Genomic DNA, 16,387 nt, shown 5'->3' with positions numbered 1-16,387 from the left:
TACGGCAGGGAGCCAGAAATCGTGGACATATTGTAACAGAGTACAATGGTATCCGTCCAGTCCGCAGTGAGGGAGCAGCCCAGCTTCCGAAGTCCCGTGGCTTTAAGGTTAGCGGATAAGTGAATTGGACAGCAGTATAGGTTATTAAAAGAAGTTTAGAATGCTGGTGGGAAAAGAGCAGAGAATAATCTGGGAAGACATGCGAACAAAGAATTCAGACTAGCCCAAAATTTTCACAAAGGACTTTTTTTGGCGAGGTGATTGTACAGTGACGTTTCGACTAAGGTCGCTGTGCAACGCCATCCTGTTACAAAGGGAAAGCCGCTAAGCATCATCAGAACCACGGCCGAATCACTGCACACTCGTTGCAGGGAAACAGAAGCTTACGTCGCGGACCGGGGCCTGCCTAGCCGCCATGAAGGCACGGAGGGGAAGAGGGGGACCTGATCTGGGGTCCGTGCTCACAACGTCGCCTTAGCAACAGACGCTTGCCCATGGATATGACAGCTCGCTCGCATGGTGGCCTGCATGCATTCCACGCAAATGAAAACCGCCTATACTTTGCGGTCAAAACCTGTGCAATATCTTCCCTGACAGAACAAGGTTTAGAGGATTTGTGATTTACGGTATTGGAGGTTGGGTAAATTTATTTTTGGGAGGGGCCGGGAGTATGCTGGAAATTTTTGCGCCGGACATTAGAGCAATAATCAGAATAAAAAAAAGACGATGCAGGGTTAGACAGAAAGGAAAAAAAGGAAGACGAGGATGATCGGAAACGACGTACATTCATACTGTTGTAATGTAGAGTTATACTTTATTTTGCTGCGGCTCAGGCTCCTTTCTTCCACATGGCGTTGCACGGCGGCCTCAGTCGTAATTCCACTGCCCAATTACCTCACCACCCAAATAAATAAAAAGAAAAAAAGGAAACCTTCATGAAATTTTTGTGCCGGTCTGCCTTCTTTGTTCGCATGTCTCCCCAAATTGGTCTCTGCTCTTTTCCCACCAACATTCTAACCTTCTTTTAGTAACCTCTACAGCTATCCAAATCACTTTTTCCGTTAACCTTGAAGTCAAGCGCTTCCGGAAGCTGGATGGCTCCATCACTGAGGACTGGACGGATACGTTTTTACTCCGTTACAATATGTCGCATGGTTTCTGGCTCCTTTCCGCAGCCTGCGCACATATCTTCATGTAACAGCTCGCGGATAAGCGGTTTTGTCCGCAAGAAACCCGCCCTGGCTTCGAAAAGCAATGCACTCCCTTTGTTATTATCACGGTGTAAGATATATTATTCTTTTCCCTCGTGATCTCCCACCCCTCGATTCTGTAGATATCTAAGGACTTCATTTCCTCCATCCTCTTTTTCCAGGTGGTTGTCTCTGATTCTTTCACTTCATTTTTTATTGCTTTGGTTATTTCGCTTGCGGCTCCAGGCTTTATATGTTCTTACTGAGTCTTCCGATTCGTTTCCTCCACTGTGTGTCCACGCTTTTCATGTAAAGTTACCCTAACACTCTGGCCGCCCATTTCTGCTGATGAATATTTCTAAAGGGTTCTTCAAAACATATTTTGCTCTTTGTTTCTCTCACTTCAAATGAGTGTCTTCCTCTACTGCCTCATTTATTGTTTTACTGTGTGCTCCTAATGCCCATCGACCTACCGCCCTCTGATTTACTTCTAGCCCTGATCGAATCTATGATATGACACACTCTACTGCGTTTGAAAAGGCGAGTGCCGTTACCATTACTCCCTTCCAGATTCCTCTTATTACTTCATATCTGTTATATCCCCACAGTGCCCTGTGCTTCATGATAGAGGCGTTTCTTTTTTATTTCATTCTTAAATGCTCCTCACCAGTGTTGAGATAGGCCTAGCCTTCGTTTATCCATCTCCAAGGTATTTGTATTTTTTTATCTACGGTATTGCTGCTCATTGAAGTAATCGGTATTCGTTACGGGCGCCGTCATCAAACAGCAGAACTCCGGACTTTGCTGTGATAAACTCTAGCCCAAGTTAAGTGGCTTCTTACCCGTTCGTGCCTGTGAGCAGTTTCAGACGCTGTTCGCTACTTGCTAATAGTGCTATGTCATCTGCACATATCAGTACCGGGATATGTTGTTCCACTTCATGTGATGTGCTACTATAACACAGTTTGAAACCTATTGTTCAATCTACAGATTAAAGCCACTTCCTGTCCGTTGCGCCTATAACACCGAATAAAACCTATTTTCATATCTACAAATTGAAAGCCGTCACTGATGTGTGGCGCCACCACCAAATGTAGCGGCCGCTTTTGGAACCTCCGCTGAGATGTTTGCGCCCGCTTGCTTCGCGCGATTCGGCAGGCCGGACATACTTTGCATCAAGTGACCGTGGAGTGGCTAACGCGTTGTGTTTTGAAGCCCAAGGACGCCGGTTTGATATTTGGGCAACAGTGGCTGCTTTTCAAGCGGAAGCAGAATTGGAAAACGGCCGTGTGTGGAGATAATAGAGAGTTTTAGCAGTCCGTCCTTTCCGTCGCTTACGTTGTTGCCGTGTTGACCGGGACTCGTCTGCGCCTGCGCATGCGGAAGGGTGAGGAGGCGCGGCCATGGCGAAGGCAGGCCCACGGACCTGATCCCCCTACCATGACAAATGCCGAACTGCCCAGACGGGTCTCGGTCAGAAGGCTAGCTACGTACGCGAGGGAACGGACGGACTGCTAAAACTCTCTATTATCGCCCGTAAAAGGGTCGGACTGATTAAAATTTATCCGGAGCCATTCACTACCGCGCACCTCACAGGCGAGGTATGGCTTCGACTCATTACACCCCCAAAATTTACATAATTTTAATCGCCTGTATTTTGTATCATACAAACAAAGAGAAAGTAATTTATATAGCCCGCGCATTTAAAAGCGAGACGCATAAACTTAAGGACCTAAGACTCTTTCTGAAGCTCAGTCGCGGGCGGCAGTTAGGTGGAATTACACAACCGTACAAGAATTTGCCCATTTCCGGTGGTTGCTCCACAGAATTCTCGGTACCACAAGTTAATATGTTTAATAATTTGGTCTTGACTCGTGAATAGCCATAAAGTTACATAACTTTCATTTTGCACAAGCCCTTGGTGCTAGTTGAAGAGAGTTGAACAGCCCGTTCACAATAATTCCAAACTAACCAGCCTTGCAAACAGCAAGATAATTTAAATATGCATTTCAGGTAAAGCAAGTAGTGTTCGCGGTTTGTTTAAGCTTATTTTATTAGTACTTCACTGCAATTCTCCATCATCAATGGCCCCGTCTACCCCTAAGCATGCTTTGTAATTATTCTGTTATTTGAAAGCAAAAGGTATGCATTGAATAAAGTATAAGAGATAAAAGTACACTGTACGTACTTACCCAGCAACCAGATGAAGGGCTGCATTGGCATCCACGTCTCCCTTTGTAAGCGACATCCTTGATTTCTCTTTCGAATCTGTTGTGAATATAGGCAGAATGATTAGAGTTACAATTTATTTTTTTTAGTGCTTAAGCCGTGATCGTAAACTAAAAATAGTCTTCGGTGAACTTAGGTAAGCCTACCTGATTTAAAGGTGACGATGATAATGGTTTGAGTTTAATGGCGCAAGGCCCACAAGGGCAAAGAGCGCCAAACACAAAGTTATTTCATGAGTAGGGAACAAGCTTTAAAGGTGTACCTGGCGATACCTATTTAATTTTTTTTGCGGCAACATCTTGTTTGCATCGCCTTCCTTCTATTCTCTTGGTTTGTCTTTAGTGTCAAGTACTTCAATGGTGTTCTTTAATACATCGTGAATGCGGCCCACAGTTCTTGGTCTTATGGCGCGAATTACGTTCGCTCGAACATTGGCACACGCCAGAGCTTCCCTAGAATTAACGTTCGGCGCAGCTGGTGTGACCTGTTGTAATCACGTCTTATCAGCCTCATGTGCCAGGTGGAATGTATTACTCTACAACTTCTGCGTTTAAGACTCACAGTTCTGTGAATTTTGTGAAGCGGGCTCACTCCTCTCAAAGCTCCGGATACTTGGACAATCGTCCGACGATGTATATGCTACGGAGAACCGAACAACAACAAAGAAACAAAAGCAGCAACTTTTAAGTGCGAATGCACTTTATAAGCGACCCTGAATTCCGTTGACCGCCGTCCGTCCACATAGCAACAGCTGCGGGTGCGCGCGCTCCTCGTCTTCCTTGGCAACGGGGGGAGATGGCACATACCCACGTGGGAGATTGGCCCGGAATCTCCTCGTCTTCCACGGCAACGGGGGGAGATGGGCGCGCGCTGCCTGGCCGCTGACATGGCACATACCCACGTGGGGGATTGGCCAGGAAGCGGGCGTGAGAAGGGCTAATGCACCCGCTTAAAGGAGTACTGACACGAAATTTCAAAGCTGAGATCCGCTCTAGCAATCAAGTACAACTACAACACAAATAGGTGTCTGTGCATGGCACATATCCACGTGGGGGATTGGCCAGGAATCGGGCGTGAGAAGGGCTAATGCACCCGCTTAAAGGAGTACTGACACGAAATTTCAAAGCTGAGATCCGCTCTAGCAATCAAGTACAACGACAACACAAATAGGTGTCTGTGAATAAATGCATCTTTGTTTCTTTGTAGTTGTGTGTGTGAGATCTCTCTTTCGCGAACATTACCGAACCGCGCAAATTCAACTCCTGCATTCGCACTTTCACATTCTTCCCCTCGGGGAAATGCAGGGAAATTTTTTGTTCTGCCGCCGGCAAAGTGCCGCAGCGTGTTTCACTGAGGTGACGAATGCGAAGTGAAGTGCTTATACAGAGATGCGCTGAGCTTTCCGACCCGGTTTCAACACAGGATTTTTATGTTGCATTGTAAATATGTGCCATAGGCCTTAAGTGCATGTTATCACAATTTTAAATAGAACTGCTGGAAGAAGACTGCAAAGTACCTTGGTGTATTAGCCAGCGGAATGGGTGGCAATTTTGCATTCATATGTTGCCAGGGGGTGTGTCATTGTAAACGATCATGTACTCGATTTCACTAAAAGAAACTTTGGAAGTTTTTCTTCACTACCTTAACTCCTCAGCACTCTACACACATATAGGAATATATGACACTGCTCTCTGTTAGGTACCAAGAAAACGATAAAAAAACTGGCCCCTACCGTCTTTAAAGAATTCTGCAACCCAAATTAGGAAGCAATATACTAAGTGTACGGTGAGCAGAGTAGAGTTGCCGGTAATAAGAGAGAGCAGTTGGACTTTATGAAATCTTTACCGCTTGCGAAAAAAATGGCTTCAATCCACGTCGTCGAAAGAGCCGTGAAGACAAAATGCAAGTCTGGTTCATTCAAAAGATTGCCCTGTTAGAATCACGCTGACACCACTTTCAACGTAAACTACGCTGAAATAAGCTGCCTAATTAGAAAAAAAAAATGGAATGGTCATGCGACCTCCTAGCTCATTTCCCTGCAACAGAACCTTTGATGTAATAGCAGCCAGCTCTGCAGAGGCCGGCGGAGGCCGGCCTCCCGGAGGCTGGCCTGCCGTCAGAGGCCGGAAAAATCAAACGCAATTTAGGCGCGGCTTATAAGATTGCCGAACGAGCTATTTGCGGTTAAATTTAGGGCACATTCTTTTTATATTAGTAAGAATGGTGGGACAAACTGTTGAGGTTACGAAAGCCCAGGTACACATAGAAGTACCGATGCGTACTGCTGTTAGTACTGAGCGCACTATGCTTCATTTAGAGGCACAGCACTGCGGGGCTTTTGGGTTGTATCAGACGACCCTGACCGATTGACGCAAGCAACGGTATGTTTAATAGGCCCATTTCTCTAGCGAGCACCATTATTATTTTCTCCATGAACAAAACAAGCCAGGTTTAAATACGTTCACAAACAAAGCAAAGACAGAAAACGGCTCTACGCGGTGTGTTGCACCATCTAGGTTGACTAACAGTAACCAAGTGTCCACTCCCACGGCCAGACTCGACTCGGGAGGAGGGGGTCGAGTCCGGAAGTGCCGCTCCACAACAAGTTTAGCTGAAAGACCAGCGCGTATGATGCCATGGCAAACGTCGTTAAAAGACATGTTTTGGAGCGAGAATCAAAATTTTAACCTAAACTAATAATTTCGCAGTGAATAAAGCATCGTCTGCTTCCGGAGAAGCGCTGGGGGCACTATAAACACGAAATCTTTCGAATAAAACAAACCTGTATTTTGTCTTCATGGCTGCTATAAGAAAGTTAAATGACACCCGCAACAATGGCCCCTGTGACGTAACTTGAATTCAAAGACGTGGCTGTACATTGAGATAAACCGGTGATTCTGCCAGCCGTCACCTGGAATTCGCGGGGGTGGTGTCTCGAACGAAGCAGCAGCGTCGGCCAAGGCCGGGCTAGAGCGGTGGACGCCGCCGCCATAGCCAGGCCGTGCTTCGGAAGAAAGAAAACGGATAAGAGCGTATTTCGAAGGCTGAGACAGCGGAACCTAGCTATCCTGATGTGCTAGCTCGGGGCTACACCACCGCGCGACAGAAGCGCAAACACCGAAGCAATGCGGCATGTGAGCTTAGTGATTCCCATTATTACCGGTTTAAACTAGTAAGTTTTGTAAGTTTTATAATTACGAAAACCTGAGGGAAAGTTTATATTCGCTATTGATAAGGACCATTTGCTCCTTTCGCCTTTTTAATACCTTTTAAAACACAACCGAACTGGTATTCGCCAATTTAGAAAACGGAGTCTCATTCGGGGCAAGCAGTGCGCAAAAGGTAGCGTTTCTCTAGCGGCCAATGATATGTTGAAGCTTCGGCCACGAACTAGTGAAAAACTGACTATCAGGGATGGAATTTGTAACGTAACGATCAATATGTAGATCTGTTGAAATAAGGAAACCTTTTGGGCTTTTTAAAAGGGTGCGACATGAACCTTTGGTAGTAGTCACCCAACTAAACGAATGCAAATATAAAAGTCACCTCGGAATAGAAACCTGACCCATTACGGCACGCACGTGGTACAGAACAGTGTATTTTAACAACCCTTATCACGGCTCTTTAACAGACTAAGTTGTCAAGAGAATCGTCGCTCAGCGCCTTCTGTCTTCACAATGAGTTTAAAAGAGCCTCTATGTACGGACCACAGACTGAGACTAAAAGTAATGGCTTGTTTGCGGTTCTTCCGGTCGTGTAATACTTTTTGGTCAAGATTGGTGTTAATCGCTCGCAGATCGTTGTCGTACGCTTTCCGTAATTTGAGTTCACGCTGAGGACTCATAAGCAATTTATTGCTTTAACGCGCCCAAATTATACCCGTACTTCATGACCGTCCGTATGGGAAGGCCGCGTAGTTCTTAATCTGTCTGGGGATCTTTAACTGCGATGAAATCTTGATGTATGGTGCTTCAGCTGCTAATTAAAAACGTTTTGTCGGGCTGAATATCCCTACACCTTAGCCACTGTGCCACCACCGCTGATAAAGGCTAATTAAGCCTGGTGTTCTACAGTATATCAATGCCTCCATTTTATTGAACTGGTTTGTGTGGTAAGCGCCACCGGGTGATTCGTTGGGGCTTCAAGCAGTCCATGGCCGCATCTATCTAGCTGGGGTTTCTAGCAACCACAAAGACACTTCAGTTGTGCGTATCGAACCAAAGATACATTGATAAAAAACGCAGAAACGACAGACGCTTAAACCGCAGCAGGAAAAAGAAACTGCTACTCCAGTCATGTATGGTAACCTAATTTTCACTGACAACCTTTATTACATAATAATTGTAATCTAAAAGTCTTTCGAAAACAACTGCATGTGCAGCTTAGCACTGAACTGATAGATACGTCGTTGGCGCAGTTGTATTACTTTTTAATTGGTGGACACGATATCTACAAAGAGATAAAGGCTCGTCACCATTTAGCTAAACCAAACGTGCATCAAGATATCCAAAAGGTTGGTGTGATCGCTATTTTGTTTTGGAAAAACACTTTGTACCGCTTTAAAACGTTTAATCAAAAAAATATAAAATAGTGCAAAGCATATGCAATTGGGCATACCTGAAGCATCGTTCGTGAAAAGCTCTCCTCTAGTTTCTTTGCTGAGGAGAATCTGCAAGACATCGGTAGTCGTGGGCTGCAAAAATTGCAAGGATTGTTAAAATAAGAGCGCTCGTAGTAACCACGTATGCACGGCTGATCGGGGCTAATCCCCGATTACCAGTACACACTATTTTTGAAGTCCCAGAGTAGCTATATTGTGCGGAAACACGATATAGGTCCCACACGAGACGGGTTTATAGTTTATATACCTATACGGCACTGTTTCTACGCTTTATAACGACGAACACGTTAGCGCCCTGCAGAAGTCCGTTTTCTTATAAATGAGGTATGCATATATTTGCGACGCAGAAATATTATACGAGCTACGAGCATAGCCGTACGTGCAGCCACAACAAGCTTTGAACAGTGCGGGTCCTCAACATGGAGGTAACGTTAAAGAATTTTTAAGGCAGTGCACCCGAATACTGCATGTCCAATTTAACAACAATTAGTATTGGTATTGTGAAATGTCGCCGAAATGTTCTAATTATTGTTGGGCGCCCAGATGTTTTGACATATTCTCACTGGTTTCACTAACACCAAGATATTACCGCATTTCGTTCACATACAGCCATCGTAGTAGCAATTTCATGGGACTCTTTAGCAACAAAGAATATTTCTTCAATGCTCTGCTTTGTACGGGAGGTATTCGATGGGTATGTGACAATCAATTGCAAAACAAAATATAACCAGTAGAATTGGGCAACCACAGCACACGAGCTTGTACTTAGTGTGTGAGGTAAAGCGAACAAGGTTGTGGTCTGGTTAGATCGTAGGAACTTTTGAAAATTAGCTGCTCCTAACAAAAACACGAGTTTTGTTACGAACGTGCCTCAGTAGAATCACCGATAAAAGTACTTCATATTTTTGTTTTTAAACTGATCAGCCGTAATGAAAGAACCGACAGAGATTACATAACTATTGCTAAATATTCTGTGTACAGGCACACCGCGCTTACAATACACTGCTAGAACAAAATTGTGGTGGAGCAGAACCTTCGGATCAGAAAGTGACACTAATGTCAAATTTCAATTTCTTTATTTTGCGGTGGATACAGCGGAAACCCCAAAGTTTGCACGAAGCATTGATGGTACCCTTTGTCTTTGTCGGTGCAGTCTCGGGGCGGTTTGGTATGATGACCCGCTTGGCTACAAACAGTTGACATGACGAACTACTTCCATGCCTTGGCACCTTCTACTCTATAATGGCTACTAGGCTGTACCGCACGACATTGGTGGACACCTATGCAAATAATTGATGCCAAGGCGAAGTTGTGCGACCTATGTAAATAATTGATGCCAAGGCGAAGTTGTGCAGGTGAATCTTTGAAGCTCCACTGGCAATTTTAAAACTTGGAAAAAAAGATTATTCTGGCAATACTTCGCACATTGTTTCTATAACGCAGTCAAACAGGCCTCAACTCCGCAAGCCGTCTGGTTTTAATAAATATGACTTCCTGAAGAGGAACCAAGTGAAATTCTATAAACACTTGCAGTGAACAGAAAAATACGATAATATAACAGACCGTTGGACTAGGCTTCGAGGGCGTACAATATTAAATATCCTCTGCACAGGCTGCCGGCTACATGTTCAAATTACTGCAGTCGTACAATGAACTTCCAGACCGTTCCAATGCTGAACACATGCGTTGAATGTGTTCAGTCTTTTGAGGCTTTGTAGTGTTACACCTTGCTCCCATAAAGAAATAATATGAGTGAGTAGGTGGGGCAGCGCCTCGGGAGACAGATTACAGAGCTGCTTCCAGGTCACGTTGTCGTGTCCGGGGGCAGATTTTTGTCGCCCCAACTTTATAGCCGTAAGACGTTCCGCCATAGTAAACGGAGAATCTAATTCGGAATCAGGATTGCCGAAGTGGATAATGGGCAACGGTTGTGGAGTTAGCGTAGAACCCCCAGAGGCCGACACAGTTTCCATTGGCCCGTGATCCCGCGCTCGTGACTAAGATCGCTTCACATTGTCAACCGGGAATCCTGATTTATTTGCCGCTGATAGTCTGAAATCAGGCGATATTACCGGCAGATACGTTTTAAATCTCTGCGTCTTTTTCCTCTATCTCGGTAAGTGCGAGTAAGCTCGTGCACTCTCCGCCAGAGGTTTGGCAGATGATTGTCCATGTGCAGAGTGTCGTCACGGCATTGGGTGGTCTCTTGCGCTTGCGCAGATGAAGAAGCAATGAAGTTGCGAAATTCGTACAGCGATGCCGGTGGGTTGGAGGTTAGTATAATGTGTCGAAATTTGTTCCAGTCGGCCCTGGTCTCTGCTTTGGCTGGTCTCAAGGTCCTGCCCCTTAAAGGAGTACTGACACGAAATTTTTATGTTACGTTTTTTTCGCTGCTATGCGTGCCTACCAGCCCACTAATCATAGAATGACAGATTAGACGGTCGAGCGCAGCGTAAACATTCATTTACGGCGTCGTTTATTCGTGTCAGTTTCGGTTTCGACTGAAAAACGCCGAGCGGCCGCCATGATAACATGTATAACATGACGTCACCATTCTTGCCGTATCGCTGCCTCTCTGGAAGCGCGCGCAAGCGAGCGTACGCGCGCGCCCAGACCGGCCTAGGTTTTCGCCGTCCCCACAGGCCCGGGCAGCATGACGTCAGTCCCAAAACCATGACGTGTACACACGCCCGAGCAGCGCGCGCCAACCACAGCCAGCGCGTCGGCTTCGTCACGGGAGCCCCGACGTCGGCAGTTTGGGGCACGTAGCAGATGATGTCACGTCGGCCCGCTCTGGGCTTTCTCGTGCGGGCGAAGATTAAAATGGATTTTAAATATGTTTCGCTGAACGGTTGCTGTTGAAACTTGCTGGGAGATATCTCCTGATAAAAAGGAAGCGTTTTACATAGTTATCTCAGCTTTGAAATTTCGTGTCAGTACTCCTTTAACCTTATGAGGATGGCTAGATGGTCGCTGCGCCACGTAGTCGCATATGGAGTCCACGCTTGAACAAGTCCGGCAGTCGCCCAAGTGAGGTCGGGCGAAGTGTCGCGTTGAGCAGCGTGAAGGCCGATGTGAGTGATTGCGTCTGCGTCGTTAATAAGATGAAGACCTCCTGCTTCTTCAGCATATTCCACGGCTTTACCCCTAGGGTGAGTTCTGTTGTATCCCCATAAGGTGTTGGAGGTGTTGAATTTCCCGATGGGTATGCGTCAGTAATCATCAGCATCAACATGTAGCTTTTCCTGTGCGAGTAGTGATCATCCCCGCTGAGGGCAGCCATGGCCCAGGTCTTGATTGCGTCGTTCTTCTGTAATATTTTCTGGTGCCGTTAAACCCGGTAGGATGACCGCACGCGACGACGAAGACCACCTACGTCCCCTCCGGCTTGAGGTTCCTAGAACCCCGCGATTTCGAATGTTGTTCTGCTCATCAGCCCCGCCCTCAGGCGGAGTTCAGCATGGCTGGCCCAGATTTTGTACTGACGATCGACCGTATGCGTGCGATGAATAAGTTGCACCAAAAGCGACGTATCCTTCGCACGCAAGTACGAGACTGCTCAAGGCAGAAAACGATCTTCTTGAAGCCGTCTCAACGACTCCTCACGACATTCAAGAGGGCATTGACCTTCTCCAAAGTAAGGGCAGCGCACTTTATGAGGTCGAGAAGGAAATCATCAATCTTCTTGACCCTAAGGATGTCGAAAGTGCCTACTTCGACGCATTGACGTACCGAGGACATATATGCCGCGACCTCAACAAGCTGCGCTCCGCCTTGAAGTCTACGAAGGCTGCCGGCCTCAGACATAAGACCGACAGCTATGTCGCCTATCCAGATGACTGTCCTCAATGCGGATCACGCACATCGACCTCCGCAGTCGCCGTGACGAGGCTACAAGTTTCTGCTTTTGACAGTGAGCCACGTGGGTCCACGCGGATTGAGGACGATGTGGAGACTACGGCCGGCAGTCACCCAAACTTTTCCGATATTGCCAAAGTGTGCACTGCGAACCGTTCGGAGCTCTGCTTGCCAGTGGAGCAGACAGACGTCTTGAGGTTCGCATCCCAGACGAGGACCGAACGAAATTAAGGCAGATGCGACCGCTTTGCGCCCACAGTGACGTCCGGTACCTCGACTCAGACTGGCGTAACGCCAGGTTATCCTCTCCAGAACCACTGCTCTACGATGGTGGTGCCATAACCCGTTCGATACAGCGCAACGTGCGACGCAGAGAAAGACTGCCCACCTCAAACAGAAAAAGATAGGACGATCAAGAGCAATTTCTCCGTAAACAGTTCCGGTTTTTTCATGAAAAAACAAGCCATCGTTGCAATGCACGATTGAAGGTTCCAACATGCCAAAGATGACCCTCAGGTTGAAGAGATGCAGGTGGGAGCCAGCACCGAGTTAGCTTCGAGTGTCCCGGAGAAAACTAAGCGTGACGAACGCGAGGCCACGCGGGCCGCAGACAAGGAAGACTTAGTGGATCCCGTTCAAGTAGACGACGAAACACTTGAATTTAAGGACGTGAACAAAGGGATAGAGCCACCACGGTTTGATTTTCAGTTCGAGTACGTCTTTCAACCCGACTTCATTAAGAGTGAATCGTTACCGGACCTTCGTAAAGGCCGACTAGCACGAATCTCAGAACTGAGGGAGGGTTCATCCAAACACAGGTATGAGTGCTTCCGTATTCCTGGAGATAGAAAATCTGCACCAGTTGTGTTTAGTTCTCTAAACTGTGAGGAGACCCAGAGGTCTGGTCGAGAACAACGAGAACCATACAGTGAGCCGAAAACGAGCGCGAAAACGACTTCGCCAAGAGAAGAAACTACCGAAAGATTCATCCGAAGAAGTTACAAGACTTTTCTAAGAACACGGCTCGGCTGTCTTCGCACGAGCCACCGCACTAACAAGACACTGGCAGTTGCGCGAGAACGCCTTTCGGGAAATGGCTGCAATACTATGAAATATCTAACCATCCAAAAGTCTGGGTACCGAGTTTTGTGTACATCCCCTTTGCTTTGGCGACGCCAGGCTGTGCTCAAGGCTGCACATGGCGCATGCACCACTGGAGACAAAAGAGGACAGCATTTCCCGACAGCTCTTTCAGGATTGACCTTATGGACCGGAAGCCAACCTTTAGGTCATGCTGAAGCTTTTACGCACTCTAGAATAGTCTTTTCTTGTTTAATTAAAAGTCACCTCCTCCACTTTTTTGCACGCTTTCCGTTCATGTTGGCTCTTGAGAGGCCCAGGCTCCGCAAAAGAGCAGCGTAGATCAATACTAGTCTACGACTGCCGCCCACTGTTTATCTAGTGTCCGCCAGAGTCCAAGTAGTTGTCGGAGCACAAAAATCTGCTCCTTTTGTTGCCAATTTCCACAAAAGGCGATAGTTTGGGTAGACATTTGCCAAGTAAATTCCTCCCTTCACTTTCCCGCTCACATCTCATGCTGTACCTATTCCTTCGCGCTCCTTCCAAGGTGCACACGCCAAAGGTTTGCTCAAGTAAATTTAAATTTACCGCGTTCCACTGCTCCAGGCCGGGTGTCTCGATGCCAGAGGTGCCGTACGGCATAGACGTCCGTCAATCGAGGTGCCCTTCTTCAATGTTTATAGAACCACGTTGCTCTACCCCACGTGCGTTCCAAGCCGAACGTGGAACCTATCTAGTGGATCCTTTCGTAACTGTTGCCGCTTGATTTATTAAAATGCCACCAGAAGCTATAGTGGCGCTGGTGAAAGCAGGCGACGGAGTGAGTTTTTTTCGGCAGTGGATGTGGTATTTTATTTCAGAAAAAATCAAGCATCTGTGAATTGTTTTTAAACGAGCACTGCAAATATCGCTTCTTTATTGTTTTTCTGTCTTTAATTCGTGTAACGTCTTGTTCTTCTTCAACAATGTTGACAAGTATGTACAGTAGAACCGGAGTTAGACGTTTAGATTTCGTTGTAAGTATATATTGCGCTGATCTCGTTTCAGAATGGCCAGCTGGCTGAATCGAGTCACAGACAGACAGACAGACAGACCATAATTTCTGGGTTAAGGTAGCCCAAGAAAGACTATCGTCTTTAAAAACGCACATCTCTGTCCACCAATCGCCAGGCAGTCTTCCCCATCCTCTCGGTAGAGCCACTGGCGTTTAACTTCCATCTGGAAAACGCCTGCACCTCTCTTCTCCGGTTTAAAGAAATGTAAGCTTCCTCTTCATCTACACCTTACTATAACCTTCTCTATTCTCATCCTCCTCAAAAGAATTGGAGGTCCACTGCGTCCCTCTTACCTGTTCGCCTGCTTTCTCTCAATGCAGTCTCTTCTCTTCCTCCTCCTTCATCTCCACAGACACTTCCTCTCCCCTGCTACTCCCACTAGACACGCACGACGATGAATTAGCCATATTTAAGCTTTTTTGTTATCACCCTTATCCCTGCACCCAATGTATTTTAGTCAATTTTTTCTCGACAACAAAAATAGGATGCTTGATAGATAGGTGAATAGTTTACTGCACATCATGGCGGTACAAGAGTTTCCTTGCCTTCCTAAGAACGCAGTGCTTGTGCGAAGGCAGGCGAAACAGCAACACCCGACAAGACGGGCAGTAAAGGTTATTTTGTTGATAGGGAACACAGTACAAGTAGAAACATAAAAAAATATCGTGATGACAAGAAGCCATTGACATATAAAAAAAGAAAAGGAAAACAACGTAACAAAAACCAAGGACAAGCGGTACCATGACGTTAAATCCGTACCGGACTGGTACGTTTAAAAAAAAGAAGAAAGAAAAGACAAACCAAAGGACAGATAATGTGTAATATCGGAGGCGCTCTACAAAAAATCTTTTTTTGCACACAAGTCAATAACAATCAAACTTCATGGTGATCTATGCGATATGCGTCCCAGCCCTACATGGTGAAAGAAGACACATTTTTTATAGTCTTCCTATCATTTCTTAACCTGGATATGATAGTGTGTTCCGAAGGTAGGGTATTGAATAAATTGTATATAATAATCACGTCTTATCTCTGCATAATTGGTAAAAACACGCGGCATGTAGTATCGCTGAGTTTGTTGCAGGAACGTGTCATTTTTCACGGGTGATTTATATTCGGTGTGATAATATCGACTAGTCAGACGAATATAGCCCTGTAAAAGGTGAAAAGTTAACATCTGTTATTTGATTTGATTTTTTGATTTGATTTGATTTTTTATTTCTGATTACCTCGGCAGTTTCAAAGCCATGCAGTCGTGTCCCACGCACCATGTTGTTGACTAGTCTGCGGTGAAGAATCTTGTTTATTTTCATTTGCCTGGTGGTAGTAGAGCCCACAGATATTATTATTCCACATCGAATGACACTTTCAGCGAAAGACTGGTATACTCGGTATCTGGTTTGCATGTTCCAACCGTCGTATAGCGTATAAATACACGCTCACACAGCTCTTAGTTTTTTTACATATTTGCGTAATTTGTTTGCCCCAATTCAATTGCTCATCACTGAAAAATACACAGGGGCTTTGCATGCTGCAGATACATTAAACGCGAGAAATACAACTTTTTGACGTCTCTTGTGCGTAGAAAAACATCGACGTTTGAACAGAGTACGTTGTAAGGGCTTCTGATACACATTGCAGACTGCTTGATTGTATTTAACTCGAAGAGCTGTTTACAAAACCAGCCATTATGCCAGCTGCTTACCGATGCATGCAGCCGCCTCTTGTTTATCACAGGCTCGATCAGTCTTGTCACAACCTTGAGATAAGGAATCACGAGCCATGATGCCAGCCAAGTTAGCGCGGTCCAAAAACAATCCAGTTCGGGAAAGCAATCTGCAAAGGGAGCGGAGTATGGCGCAGGGAAATTCATATAGGATGGCAACAAAAGTTAAACAACACGGGACCACTTTGATGACTAAATACTAGGTATAGACCAGCCACAGCCATGTAAATGCGGCCATGCCTGTAAGAAACTGTTTCCAGACAAAGGAGAAGACAACATATTATCGAAGAAACGATAGTCACAAAAAGTGGCGGATATATTCCCCCGACGTGCAGCTGCTTCGTGTTTGCACGCTAGAGGAACGGCATATACGGATAAATGGTAAGCTGGAGGGCGCCCGGCAGGAAGGTTCGGTGCCAGAAGCGTTGGCACGGCGCGCAGTTTATTAGTGCAAAAGCGTGACCAGCCCATGTTTCACAAAGGAACTCATCGCATCGCAATGGCCTTGAGCCACTGGCGCGCAAGTGTCGAATGTGTGATATCACGCCACGTGATCGCCGTGGAAAGTCCAACGCGACTAGGCGAAGGTTTAACAGCTCCTTCACCGGCGCTTGGTCACTCAGAAGCG

General features: G+C 46.1%; 1 long non-coding RNA gene across 1 annotated transcript; it reads right to left on the bottom strand.

Annotated features, from left to right (window-relative positions):
• Positions 1–3,382: 3,382 nt before the first annotated feature.
• On the bottom strand, positions 3,383–15,863 carry LOC144157639 (uncharacterized). Its single transcript, XR_013319808.1, has 3 exons — positions 15,739–15,863; positions 8,037–8,112; positions 3,383–3,458 (listed from the first exon to the last, which is right to left on the bottom strand). It is a non-coding gene; the product is annotated as an uncharacterized LOC144157639 (long non-coding RNA).
• Positions 15,864–16,387: the final 524 nt, after the last annotated feature.

This window comes from Haemaphysalis longicornis, unplaced genomic scaffold, assembly GCF_048455015.1.
Source record: "Haemaphysalis longicornis isolate Haplotype H1 unplaced genomic scaffold, Haemaphysalis longicornis Haplotype H1 scaffold_10, whole genome shotgun sequence".
Classification (NCBI taxonomy): domain Eukaryota; kingdom Metazoa; phylum Arthropoda; class Arachnida; order Ixodida; family Ixodidae; genus Haemaphysalis; species Haemaphysalis longicornis.
This window is presented reverse-complemented; position numbering and strand designations above follow the sequence as displayed.